The following is a 14390-nucleotide window of genomic DNA, read 5'->3' as shown; positions in this document are numbered from 1 at the left end:
CGGCTGCCATGGTAAGTGCTTGGGTGAGTGCAATCAATTCGGCTTTTTGAGCCGAGGTTCCCTCTGGGAGGCTGCTAGACCAGATGACCTTATTTTTGTCCACTACTGCCGCTCCCGCTCTCCGCTGGCCCTCATTTAGGAAACTGCTGCCATCTATATACCATATCAGGTCAGGGTTGGCCAGCGGTTGGTCCATTAAATCTGTCCGGACCCCGGTTTCTTCCGCCAGAATGGCACCACAGTCATGAACTGGCACTCCCTCCTCTCCTTGTTCAGCAATTGGGAGGAGCGTGGCAGGGTTTAAGATAGCTGGGGGCCCAAAGGTGATGCGGTCCCGGTCCAGAAGAGTCACCTGATAATAAGTGGCCCGAGCATTGCTAAGCCATCGGTCAGGCGGCTGGCGGACAATGCTCTCCAATGCATGGGGAGCTATAACAGTCAGATGCTGTCCCAAAGTTAATTTGTCCGCGTCCCGCACCAGCATGGCTGCCGTGGCCACTGCCCTTAGGCAGATTGGCCATCCCCTGGCCACAGGATCTAGCCACTTGGATTGGTAAGCGGTTGGTCTTTTCCACGGACCAAGGGCTTGTACTAGGACGCCGACCGCCACCCCACCCTTTTCATGCAAGTACAAAGTGAATGGCTTCCTCACATCTGGGAGAGCGAGTGCTAGAGCGGATAAGAGGGCCCTCTTTAACTTTTCAAATGCAGCCTGGTGTTCTTCCTGCCAGACAAAGGGGATCTTTTCTTTTAGCAAGGGAAGGAAAGGCTCTGTGATGGCAGCGAACCCTGGAATCCAAAGCCGGCAGAACCCAGCTGCACCCAGGAATTCATGTAACCGCCGGCAGTCCGTTGGAGCAGGTATGCTGGCCACGGTTCGCTTACGAGCGTCGGTGAGCCACCTCCTCCCTCCCTCCAAGGAGTAACTGAGGAAGATGACTTTGTTTTGGCAGATCTGCGCCTTCTTGGTGGACGCCCTGTACCCCAGGCTGGCCAGGGTATCCAGAAGTTTCTCAGTCCCTTGTTTGCAAGCGTCCCGAGTCTCCGCTGCCAGGAGTAGATCATCTACATACTGGAGGAGGGTGACATCAGGGGTGGTCTCCCGATACTCCCGAAGGTCTCGGTGTAGAGCCTCATCGAAGATAGTTGGAGAGTTCTTAAATCCTTGCGGAAGTCTGGTCCATGTCAGTTGCCCTGTCCCCCCTCCCTCAGGGTCTGACCATTCAAAGGCAAAGAGCTTTTGAGAATCGGGGTGGAGGGGGAGGCAAAAAAAGGCATCCTTTAAATCCAGAACAGTATACCAGTTGCACCCTGGAGGTAAGGTACTCAAGAGGTTATGGGGGTTGGGCACTGTAGAGTGAATGTCTATTACCCGGGAGTTTACTTCTCTCAGGTCCTGGACTGGTCTGTAGTCATCTGTTCCTGGCTTCCTTACCGGCAGGAGCGGAGTATTCCACTCTGATTGACATGGTTTCAGTATGCCCAGTTCCAGAAACCTCTTGATGTGGGGTTTTATGCCTTCTCGGGCTTCTCGACTAAGCGGGTATTGTCTTACTCGCACGGGTACCGCGGTGGATTTGAGGGTGACCACCACCGGGGGTTGCTCCTTAGCCAGTCTGAGGCCCCCGTCTCTGCCTACGCATTAGGGAACCTATGAATCCACTCCTCGTTGTACGGTGAAACAGTGGCTACAGAGGCTTTTGCCACTGCTCCATACAGACGGTATTCCTCAGCAGCTGGAAGTTCTAGCGTGAGGAGATGGAGGTCCCCTACTTTTGGGTGGGCAAATTTTAATTCTGGGCCCCAAGAGGTAAAGGAGATCTGAGCTCCCAGTTTTGTCAGGAGGTCTCTACCTAATAGGGGTGCCGGACAGTCAGGTAAGACCAGAAAAGAATGTTGCACAGTACCTTTTCCCAAGTTGACTGTTCTCTGGGTGGTCCAGGGTCTCTCTCTGCTTCCATTTGCTCCTTGGACCAGTGACTTTCAGGTAGACAGAGGGCCTAGTGGGTGCTTGATGGATGAATAGACTGCCCCCGTGTCCACCTCAAAGTCCACTGGGGTCCCCTCCACTTCAAACATTACCTGGAGTTCGGGGAGGGGGTCTGAACCCTGACTCCCTCAGTCCCCAAGGGCGAGGACCTGCCGGCCCCGCCCTTTCTGCTTCTTCAGGCATTCTCTGATCCAATGACCCTCCTCTTTGCAGTAGGCGCATTGATTTGTTCCCAAAGGAGGACGGCCTCCCCGACCTCCTCCTCCTCGCCCCCGCGGCCCTGGCCCATCTCTTACTGCGGCTGCAAGAATCCGTGTTAGATCCCGATTTTGGCGTTTCCGCTGCTCTTTTTCTTTTTCCTCTCTTTGTTTTTCTAACCGAGCCTCTTTTTCTTCCGCGGTCTCCCGCTTATAATAGACTTTTTCTGCCTCTTTAACCAGGTCCCTCAGGCTCATCCCTTGTAACCCGTCTAATCTTTGCAGCTTCTGCCGTATATCTGTGGCAGACTGCCCTATAAAGGCCATGCTCACTGCTCCCCTCAATTCCTCTGACTGTGGGTCAAAGGGTGTATACCTTCTATATGCTTCCATGAGTCTCTCAAGAAAGGCAGAGGGGGTCTCTTCAGACCCTTGAAGAACCTCGCCTACCTTAGCCAAATTAGTGGGCCTTCTGGCCACTGCACGGAGACCTGCCATTAGAGTCTGGCGATAGAGGGACAGATGCTCCCTACCTTCCGGAGTGTTCGGATTCCACGTTGGGCGCCGCAGGGGAAAGTGCTCATCAATGAGATTGGGGAGCTGAGTTGGCCGCCCGTCCGGTCCAGGGACCAACTTCCTAGCTTCCAGGAGGATGCGTTCCCTTTCTTCTGTGGTGAAAAGGACCCCCAGAAGTTGCTGGCAATCGTCCCACGTAGGCTGGTGGGAAAACATGATGGACTCTAGGAGTCCAGTTAGGGGGGAGGGGTCTTCAGAAAAGGGTGGGATATTATTCTTCCAGTTATATAAATCTGAGGAAGAAAATGGCCAGTATTGGAGGGCAGGCATGTCTCCTCCAGCCCCATCATCAATAGTTCCCCCAACGGGGCGTAGGGGCAGTGTGACTGCTGGTGGGGCCTCATCATGAGGGCGTGCCCTTCTCTGGCGGGTGCCCTGTGCAGGCCCCGAAGGGGAGACCGGGGCGGTCCGGATCCTGCCCCCGCTGGCGGCGGTGGCGGCGGCAATCTGTAAGGTGGTGGGGGGTCTAGGTCAAGAGAAATGAGATCAGCCTGAGACTCTGGCAGGGGTGCAGGTGTCGGGATCAATGCGGGAGGGGAAGATTTAGGCGAATCAGAGGTTTTGGTTAGAAGGAGAGAGGTATGATCAGTAGGTGGTGCAGACGGGCCGACCTGAAATGACCGGACCCACTTAGGTGGGTCCACCACTAAATCTTCCCAAATCCAGATATAGGCTTGTTGGTCCGGATGCCCATGTGAACCTGGAATGAAGATTTTTTGTTTAACTGCCCTAATAAGGTTCAGATCGAAAGTGCTATCAGCGGGCCACCCCACGCCAAAGGTGGGCCATTCAGATGAGCAGAAAGTCTGCCACTTCCCTTTTTTCACTCGAACTGCCAGGTTCGATGCACGAGCCGTCACTTCTGACCAATGAGAGAGAGTGAGAGAGAGTGGTGTAGAGGCAGTTTGTCCCATACCGAACAGATAAAATAAGACACTGAAGGACACAAACAAAATCAAAACACACAGAGACAGGACAAGCCGGCAAATTGGTACAGAAAATGAAACCAAAAGATTATCTAGCGGCCCGGGCCTTCTAAAAAAAAATCTCCTAGGCAGGAGGGTGTCCGAAGGGGTCCCTCTTACAGGATCCCCACACTCTAGAGCGTCCTCTAGAGTTGCAGCCTGTGGGTTCCGGACACATCTGTCCCCGACCATCCAGGAGTCCTCACGGGCAGCCTGGACAGCTGCTCACCCTCCCAAGCCAACTCACCACCAGACGTGAAGAATATCTCGGTGGGACCTCCAATGTTAGAGTCGGCGCTGAAACCAGAAGCTTCACTCCGATATCGGGTCACACAGAAACAGTTTATTTTATGGGTGCACACGGGTCAATCAGTCAAGCTTGGGACTGAAGACCCCGAAGCTCAAGCTCGCAGGCTTGTTATAGGGCAGTTTCGCATGGATTGGGGAGTGAGGGTCGCTTGGAGTTCAGCCACAAGCAGCTTGTTTTTCCAAGAGCTGCGAGCTAGCTTTACAACGTGGAAGCCTTCTGTACGAACTAAGCAGGAATATTTTCCACTAAGCAGAAATACATTTCTCTACTGGGATAGAGCCTGAAATGGAGCCTTTACACTATATCATCTTCACAAGGAATTTAAAAAGTCTCATACATGTACAGCAAAGAGTCTAGGGTAGCCAGAGCTAGTCTGGGACCACCAGAGATGACACAGACCAAGGTTGGATCAGAGGAAAAGAAGGCCTGAAGGGCTACCTGGCATGTACCTCAAGGTCATAGGTAGGTTTAACAGTTGCATACTACCTCACTAGGGGCGATGTTTCAGGGCATGGCTCAAACACCCATCCACTACAACTGGGTAGCACAGGTCTATGCAGGCCTCCTCACCATGTGGACCAGTCTCTCCTTCCTGCCCTTCTATCACCAGGCAACTACTTTAAACTAATTCAGCTTGTACATAGTTACAGGGCACAGCCATGAATGGGGATAATTGCTTAATATGCAGTATAATGAACTGTAAACCCTCAAGGGAAGAATATAAAATACATTTCATATGATGATTAACTAATCTTATGTACATTTGTAAGACTCTTACAATAAGAACAACATCTAAGATGTTTAAGAAACAACAAACAAACAAAAAATACACAAGGCTACTGCTTTTGCAGCCCATAAAATTCTATAATAAAATGTGATTTGAAAAAAAGACCATTTGAGTGGCACCATCTCAAAGCATCTTTTCATGTTTTTGTTGCTAGTTGACATCTTTATGTATCTAAAATGTTAAAAGTCTTATTTCTCTAGCATAGTGTAAGAGTACATCAGAAAAGCCTGTTCTCAGCAGCACCACTACTCTCTATACAAACTGGGACGAGTTACGCAGCTGCTGCAACCCTAAGTGCTGCATCTGTAAAACCGGAATTCTTCATACTTGACAAAAATATTTAAATAGATCAGACAGGCATAACAATTAGCAAAGAATCAATAAATGAAAGCTAACATTATTTCTCTCTCTCTCTTTTTTTTCTTGTTTTGGAGACAGGGTTTCTCTGTGTAGCCCTGGCTGTTTTGGAACTCACTCTATAGACCAGGCTGGCCTTGAACTCACTCAGGAGTTCCGCATGGCTCTGCCTCTTGAATGCTAGGATTAAAGTTATGTACCACTACCACCCAGGTTACCATTAATTCTCAATGCCAACTTCCATAAGCAACTAAAACCTAACTGTAATGGTGAATAACTACAAATGATTTAATATTATTTATGCCAAATACAAGGAGAAAACCTTGTGTAATACTCAGTTGTTCCCTCATTTCACTGTACTCCTCTTGACCTACTGAATTAAGAATATCCAAGAGACAGGTTTCTCTATCAGTTATTATTTATTTCCTATAGGAATCCTGTGAAGACAGAAACATGTCTGGTTATTACAGTGCATGTTTTAAATGGTGGACATACACAACTCAGCAACAGATGATACCATCCAAAACAGGCAAAGAACTTCAGATAATCTCCAAAGCAGACAAGTAGCCAATAAGCACTTAAAGAGATCATTAGAGAAATACAAATCAAAACCATGAGACAGTAAACAGCACCCCTTCATGGCCTCTACATCAGCTGCTGCCTCCAGGTTCCTCCCCTGTTTGAGTTCCCATCCTGACTCCTTTAGAGCAATAATATGGAAGTATAAGTCAAATAAACCTATTCCTTGCTGGCCCATGATCATTATTCAGGGTGGAGGTTCTTTGGGGCCCTCAGATCCAAGCTATGTTATAAGACCTGGCAACCTCCTGTCCTCACTCCTGGAACTTGGGACAATAGGGTGGATATTCAGACCTTGTAGAAGAAATGGGGGGTATTATGAGAAATCTATGGAGTTGACTTAAAGGGTAAAGAAACTTATTAGGGAGGAAGACTTACTCCAGTACAGGAGATTTATTGTAGGGTCCTGGAAGGCCGAGGTACAGTCCCACGCTGTTCTTCTGCCTGAACCCATCCCAGCATTCAAGCCCACAATGAAGAGAAGAGGAGCAATGTGGTCTCAGGTCTTAAGGGTAGCCCCTGGGACCATGCCCCAAGTGCAGGTACTGCAAGGTCATAGGTAGGTAGGACATTACCTGCTACATCTCTAGGGGCGGTGATTCAAAGTCATAGATAGAACATATATCCACTACAGGGAGGTCTCACATGACCTCATGAATGTCAATTCTGTCTGGTGCAATGTTTGCTTTACCACACACCTATGTAGTCCCTGAGAATGGGTCTGATGGTGGAAGTGCAGTCTGGTCATCCCAACATTCAAGATGTGATGTTAGCAGGAGCAGGAAGTTGATGTTAGGCCATGCTACATAGCAAGACCCTGTACACAATTATTTCAATTGTGATAAATACACAGATAAACTCTCACCTACTTGTTAAAGGCACCCTTTGGTGCCATAAAAAAAAGTTTATATTCTGCTGGGCAGCGGTAGTGGTGGTGCATGTCTTTAATCCCAATACTCATTAGGCAGAGTCGGGCAGATCTCTGGGTTCCAGGCCAGCCTGGTCTACATCATGAATTACAGGACAGCCAAGGCTACAGAGAGGGAAAAAACCATTCATATTGAGGGACTAGAGAGAAGGTTAAGTGGTTATGCATATTGACTGCTCTAGCAGAGGACCCAGGTTCAGTTCCCATCACCTACATGGAGGCTCACACCCATTTAACTCCAGTTCTAGTGTTAGGGTCAGCATCCAAAACAGAGAGCTTAGCATGAGCTCGTGGGCCACGAGCGCGAGAAGTAGCTGGTGACCCCAGTCTAAGGCTCGCAGGCCTTTTAAGAGGCGGTTCTATCAGGGCGGGGGAGCGGGTTCATCCAGAGTGCAGACATCTGGAGACCAGATGTCTCCTCGGTCTTTCTCAGAGTCTGGGTGGGTAAACGAATTCCAAGCTTATCTAGCAAGGGGTTATTTTGCAAGCATTCTTCTTAAGCAATTTATCTTGCAAGCACAACCGCAGGTGGTCATCCTGCAAGCATCCTGTTAGCACAGCATGATGGGCTAACTTTTCTGGTATGGGGTGTGGGGGCAGAGTGCAGTATTTTCCACTGAATCTACAATTAGCAGAGCTAGTGGGGGGGGGCTTGTTTCCCTTACAATGGCCTTTCACTAGGGGATCCAACTCCCTCTTCTGATCTCATGGACACCAAGCAAACATGAGGTCCACATGCAGGCTGTGTGTGTGTGTGTGTGTGTGTGTGTGTGTGTGTGTGTGTGTGTGTTCATAGTGGGCCAGAAACATGAGAAACATGGCTTGTCAGGTAAAATTGACTTAAGTTCAATGTCCCCAGGATCCACATGGTAGAATCAGAGAACTAACTGACTCCCACAAGTCCTCAGACCTCCACACTCATACTGGGTCACACACACCCCACACCCAGAACAATGTAAAACTAACTTAAAATTTCAAGGCCATCTTGAACTACATACTGAGTTCTAGTCCAGCCTAATATATGTATGGACATATATGTCCAACCATCACCATCAGCTCTCTTCAGAGTTCTCCCAACTTGTAGACATGCCCCCAACTCCTCATTGTTGTGCCCAGGTTGCAAGTCCCCTAAGCAAGACCACCACAGAGCTAATATCTGATGCAAGCACACAGAGGTTTTTTTAAAACAAAACAAGCAAGCTTTGTCAGCCACCCAACATCCGACACAGCGGGTGGAGGAAGACAGCCCTGAGCACTCACTTTAAAGGATTTATATAGGAAAAGTTTACATGCAACTTGGGATTGTGAGGGGCTAAGGGTGAGGAAGTTCTTTGAAGTTACTGGTTGAACTACAAGCATGAGATTACTCATGGCTAACAGGATTCATGGTATCTAAAGAGACATAAGTTTTTACTCCCTATTCCCTGCTTTTGTTGAACCCAGGATATATACATTCAGATTTATTGTTCCAGTCCTACTCTCCTCTAAGGTCAACTTCTGGTCAGTTGAGCCCATTACTTCCTATATCTTGTTTAGCCAAGTTCAGGATACATAGATTTATTGTCCTAGCCTTACAAGTTCAATTATTTTTCTTTTTTTGTCGGAGCTGAGGACCGAACCCAGGGCCTTGCACTTGCTAGGCAAGCGCTCTACCACTGAGCTAAATCCCCAACCCTAAAAGTTCAATTTTGGTCACTTCTAAAATTGCTGGTCAGCAAATACCTTTAGAGGAGAGGAGGGGGAAGCATCTCTCAAGATGGCTATTGGTTCTTCCCTTTCCCTCATCAACTGGTACCTGCTGTCTGTTGCCAAATATTCCTTTACACTGTATGAAGAAGTGTTGCTGTGATTGGTTTAATAAAGAGTTGAATAGCCAGTAGCTAGCCTGGTAGAGGTTAGATGGGACTTCTGGGGTCAGAGAGGGAAGAAGAAATGTAGGATTATCAGCCAGATTTAGAGGAAGTATCATGAGCAGTATGGAAAGATGAGGTAACTAGCCTTGCAACAGAACATAGATTAAAATAAATGGGTTAATTTAAGTTATAAGAGCTAGTGGGACAAGCCTAAACTAAGGCCAAGCTTCCATGATTAATAATAAGTCTCAGTATCATTATTTGGGAGCTGGCAGCATATAGAAAGGCTTGCTACAACTGTCCTACTGTTTGTAGGTCCTTATCAATAACCTTGGTGTCTCCAGGACCTCATTTGAATCCCACAGTTTCTGACTGTCTGTGACAGGCTTAGTTCAGTCAACATGAAGGTGGTAGATGTGCCTGAATGCCCTTCCTTGTTTATATCTGGAACCTGGGACCATCCTGTACCCAACTTGTCATGAGGGTTCTATAGGCATCCCTCCAGTATGCCTTCCAAGTCACAAAGCTATTCCTGTTGGTAGGCATGTTTCCTTGCCATCTGCTCCTCCACAACCCCCACCCTAGCCACAAGCATCGTGGTCCAGACATCTTCCTGTGTATGTGATTCTGGCCTCAACTCCAGACACAGAAGCCTTGAATGTAAATGGGTCACATTTTGAACACATAATTACCAACCTCCTTGCCCTGTCTATCCCAAGAAGCCTGGGTTCCTCACATACCTCTGGATGCCTATTCCAGGCCTTGATTTCTCCTTCCAGTGAAGAGATTAACCCAAGGGACTGCTCATTCACATCCTGCTAGATTAGGGCTTGTGAGGCATGAAAAGACCATGTTGGCCTCTTCCCCATCCATCTCAAATTGGTTTTATGTTTCCAGACTTTGGACATCTCATGCTGGGTTCTGCTGCTCCCAGACATGAGTACATCGTTTGAGGCTAGCCCTATCCACAAGGACAGAATGGAGGAAGGGTCACTACAGACAGAATGTTTTTTTTATGTTGCTGAGCATGTAACCTAGGGTGTTTAGCATGTGATATGGCCCTGAGCTACATCCCCTCAGAGTTGTGTGTACTTGCCTCTATGAACCTCGGTTTCTTCTTTTTTCTCTTCCTCTTCTCCATACCCCTTTTCAGAAAGCTGTGTGTGTGTGTGTGTGCATGTGCAGAAAACAACTATGCCATGTCTTCCTCTAGCACTCTCCACCTTACTTTTAATGCAGGATCTCTCTCTGAACCTGAAGCTCACTGATGGTATATGTGCACAGACCAGTGAACTGCAGTACCCAACCTGTCCTAGAAATTTCAATCTTTCTGCCTTAGCCTCCAAACGCTTTGGGTGACAAGCATGTCAACTACTACATCTCAAGAGTGGGTCTCCACTGAGCAGAGCCTGTGAAAACTCCCCAGCATGTTTAGGATACCAAGGCAGCTCACAGGCACCCTGCAGAGGCCTGGTCACCTCCCTCATAACTCACACCTAGAGCTTTGAGGACCAGTGACCAGTACCTCCAAGGGTCCATGGACCTTACCTTACAGCAGGTACTCAGTGTCAGGTCTTAGGAAGGGCACAGACCCCTCAGAAATCCCCAGATGATCCTATACTCACAAGGAGATCTTATTTCTGTACCTCACTTTACTCCATGCCAGGCAAGGAGCTGGAAGAAGGGAGGCATCCATATGGCAGGGTGGCTCCCCCAAGAGGACTTGGGGTATGCTGGGAAGCAGCAAGTGTTGATGTGGACTTTACAAGATTTTGTTAAACAATTACTTATTTATGTCTTTATTTATTTGAGACAGGGTCTCAATAAGTAACTCTGAATGTCCTGGAACTCACTATTCAGATCACCTGTCTTTGAACTCACAGAGATCAGCCTTGTGCTTCTTGGAGTGCTAAGATTAAATTCTTGGACCACCATTCATAGCCGTGTGTGTGTGTGTGTGTGTGTGTGTGTGTGTGTGTGTGTGTGTATGTATGTGTGCCTGTGCACATACACAGATGCCAACGTACACATATAGAGGACAGATGACAACTTGAAGGAGTTCTTTCTCTCTTCCACCATGTGGGTCCTGCAGAATGAACTCAGGCCATCAGGGTTGGTGGTGAGCACCTTCATCTTGCTGGCACTTGCTGGCCTATTCTGACAGAGCTAGGAATCCCTGGGGTGGACTATTGTCCTACCAAATACAGAGAAGAAGTAGTGGGTGGCTTCAGGAAGGGCTAAGAGCTCCATGTGGAGGTGATGTGAAGGAGGGCTGGACCCTCATCCAAATGGGTTATGTGACTAGCCAGCAGGAAACAGCTACTGGGTCCACAGATGTTTCCTGGACTGGGAGGGGTGGGGGCACTAGGGGTAGGTGTAGGGCTAAAGCCCAGGACCATCTCTTCTCCATCTTTGTCACTGTTCTTGGTGAGGCATCTTGGAGAAACAGAGAGACATGGACAGTATACTCAGACCTCCTGAGCACACACAGAGACCTCTCATGGGCACCAGGGAAAGCAAAGAGAAACTAGTGGGGCTGTAGGGATGGGAGCTCTGCTGTAGGTATAGTCTTCTCTTTGGCAAAGCTCCGGCAGCCAGGGGTGGGGCTGACAGGGCAGGAAACCCCAGGCTGCAGCCCAGAATGGAGCCTAACCCTGGCAGTATGTGCTGGCTATGGTTGTGTCCATTGGTGCTAGGGCAGAGAGCAACCAGACCCCCAGTGTCTGTGATGATGGAGAAAGTATGGGGGGAAGGCATGGTGTGTAACTCTGTTCCTTGAAGGGGTGGATCAGAAATGGAGCTACAGCTGGGCAGGCTTCCAGCCTTCGGTACATAAGCACTGATCCTTTTGGCTAGGCTATATCCTTCCTGGGCGCTGGAGTCGGGACACTAAGGCACCCACAGTGCCTGAGACTCAAAAGGCTACCCTCCCTTTGTCTTGTGACCCCATAGCAGGGCATGCATTGGTTGACTGTGACCTCTCTCTCCCATAAAGGCACTCTAGGTCCCACAGCTGGACTCAAAGAGTCAAATCCCCAGCACAGCTTCATCCCTAGGGACTTCTGGGCATGTTCTGACAGTGACTGGCCCTTTGGGGAAGGCCTATTGACTGCCTGCCCAATGGACACAGCTGCCCTCTATGGCTACGTGGTGCTGCAGTCAGCTTGGACAGGTGCCTGGCCATGGTGCATCCTCTGCTGGCTGCCAGGTCTGTTTGGTGGCCTGACTCTCCTCAGCTACCCTGGTCTTGCCTCTCACTCTGCAGCAGCAGACCTTCTGGTTGGCTGGCTCCAATCACATGCTGGGTCACAATGATGCTCTACCCTGGCTAAGTGGACATGCCTCTGGCAACCAAAGGCAACCTGTGTGCACTGGGAGCCATGAACTCAGACTTACATCACTGATACTGGCCTTGGTCCTGGCCTCTTTCCCAGCCTGCAATGTGCTGCTGCTGATGCTACACTACTTGAACACCATCCCCTATGTGCCTAGCCTGACACTCAGCACACTCAACAGCTGTATGCACACTTTCAATTACTACTCCATGTCCCAAGAGTACAGGGACAAGGTACAGGCCATATTGTGTTGCCAGCCTGAGGCCAGGAGCTCCTCTCAGGCATCCAGGGAGCACAGAAGCCAAGGGACTGCCATTTGCTACTCTACACTTCTGTGACAGGTGGCCAAGGTGAGAAGGAGCTGTTCAGGGTTTATAAGAGTTTATAAGATATCCCCTCAAACCACATCCCTCCTGAGCCCTCAGGACACAGCCTTATTTGGAAAACAGTTGGCATGACTATCATTAGTGGAGCTGAGGTTCACAGGAGAAAGGCTGATGGCCAATGTCCTTGTAAAGGGAGAGCAAAGGGCCTGGGTTCTGTACACTTGTCACCATAGCATTAGGGAGAGGTGAAGGAAAGAAGATCAGGAGCTCAGGGTTATCCTTGAGTACATAGTGAATTCGAATTCAGAGCTAGCATGAGCTCTGTGAGACACTGTGTAAAATCAAACAGAAAACCACACAGGATACAGTAACAGAGGGCAAGAATGTGTGAGTACGGAGGCAGAAAAGAGTAAAGAGTCTACAAGCTAAGGGATGCTGACAGTGACTGGGCTCACCAGAAACCATAAATGAGGCAGTTTCTCCCTCAGAGCATCAGAGGAACTCAATCCTGGACACTGATCTTGTCAAGGTGCCTCTCAGAACTTTGAGACAATAAACCTCAAACCTTTGTGCTTTGTATATTTGTGCTTGCTAGGTGTGTTTGCATGCAAGGATGAGCCTGTGGGGGCATGAGGAGGTCAGAGGATGCCAGGAGTCTTCCTCAAGTCCTTCTCCACCTTTAAATTTTTTAAAATTTATTTTATGTGTGTGTTCTGCCTGCATATGTGTCTATTCACTACATGTGTGCCTGGTGCCCAAAAAAGGTCATAAGAGAGTGTCAGATCCCTGGGAACTGGCATTACAGAAGGTCGTGAGCTATCATGTGGATGCTGGGGATGGAATCCTGTTCCTCAACAAGAGCAGCAGTATTGGTGAAATTATTTAGGCCACTCCACGTAGTTAAAAGGGAGGTTTATATTGTGGGGTAACTTACAAATGAAGGGATAAGTTGCAGGGTCTGGGAAAGGTATGGTGCAGTCTGGCGGTATTATCTGGATTACTCTGCTGGATCTTCCTCTAGCGTCCAGGGTCCAGGAACCAAGAGCAGCCTCTCCTCTCAATCCTGGGTCTTCAGCTTCCTCCCTCAGCCCCACCTTGTGGGCATGACCATTACAGAAGCCTCAATGGGGGCTGGAACTTCCAGGCCAAGGCTGGGATGGCTACCCACTACACAGCAGATGCTCTTAACTTCCTAGCAGTGTCTACAGCCTCCACCTTAATTTTTGAGATTGGGTTACTCAGTGGATCTGAAACTCATTGCCTATGGCTAGGCTGGCCCAACAGCAAGTTCCTGGATTTTGCTGTCTCTGTGTAACATTCCTGCCTTTTACACAAGTTCTGGGGATTCAGGCTCAGGTCTTCATGTGTGCACAGTAAGTACTATCCACTGAGCCATCTTGTCTGCTCTCTGTGATGACTTTTTAAAAGCCACCTGGGTCCTTCATGGTACTCTGCTATGATTGTCCTAAAATGCTACAAGGGGTGAATGAAGACTCTTGAACCTACCTGGCCAATCAGCTCTGCTCTTGGTGTCCCTGCACTTAACAAGGTCTCTCCCAGACTGGCAAGATGGCTCAGTGAGTAAAGGCACCTGCTGCCAAGCCTGAGGGCCTGAGTTTGATTCCATGGATTCAAATGGCAGAAGGAGACAACCCACTCCTTGCAACTTGTTCTCTGACCTTCATGAATGTGCTGTGGCATGCACATGCATAACAGTCCCTTGTGTCCTAGATTAAAGTCCTGTCCTTCCCTCGACCCAAAGACAAGCTGCAGATGGAGCAATGGCATCTCAGGGACCTGGACCACTATGCCTCCAAGTCACCTGTCACCAGGCCCTGCTCACAAACAGGCTTATATCCTCTGGACTAGACCTACATTCCATTGTTTGCCAAAGGCAGAAGATTGTGACTTCAGGGGTCAGTTATACTTACCAGTGACCTCTACAGCAGCAGGCACAGGACTAGGCCCCTGCTATCTAGATAACATAGACTTTCCAGTCTACAGCAACCTTGGGCCTCATCTTTCAAGTGTATGGGGACTCTACAGAATTCTCTTAGATATGCTAGGAAGGAGAGCATCTTCCAGGTGCCAGGAGAGGTGATCTCAAGTAAGGGGGTCTCTACAAGTATCCCAGCCCATAGCATTAAGTTGGAGTGTGTGTTGAGGGTATTCTGTTGACCATACCAT

At 48.8% G+C, this 14390-nt stretch overlaps 1 pseudogene; it reads left to right on the top strand.

The window, feature by feature from the left end:
- Positions 1-482: 482 nt before the first annotated feature.
- Positions 483-12215, top strand: LOC118575699 (annotated as a pseudogene).
- The last annotated feature ends 2175 nt before the right edge of the window (positions 12216-14390 follow it).

Source organism: Onychomys torridus, unplaced genomic scaffold, assembly GCF_903995425.1.
Source record: "Onychomys torridus unplaced genomic scaffold, mOncTor1.1, whole genome shotgun sequence".
Classification (NCBI taxonomy): Eukaryota; Metazoa; Chordata; class Mammalia; order Rodentia; family Cricetidae; genus Onychomys; species Onychomys torridus.
Note: the sequence above shows the minus strand (reverse complement) of the source record. Positions and strands in the feature narration are given on the sequence as shown.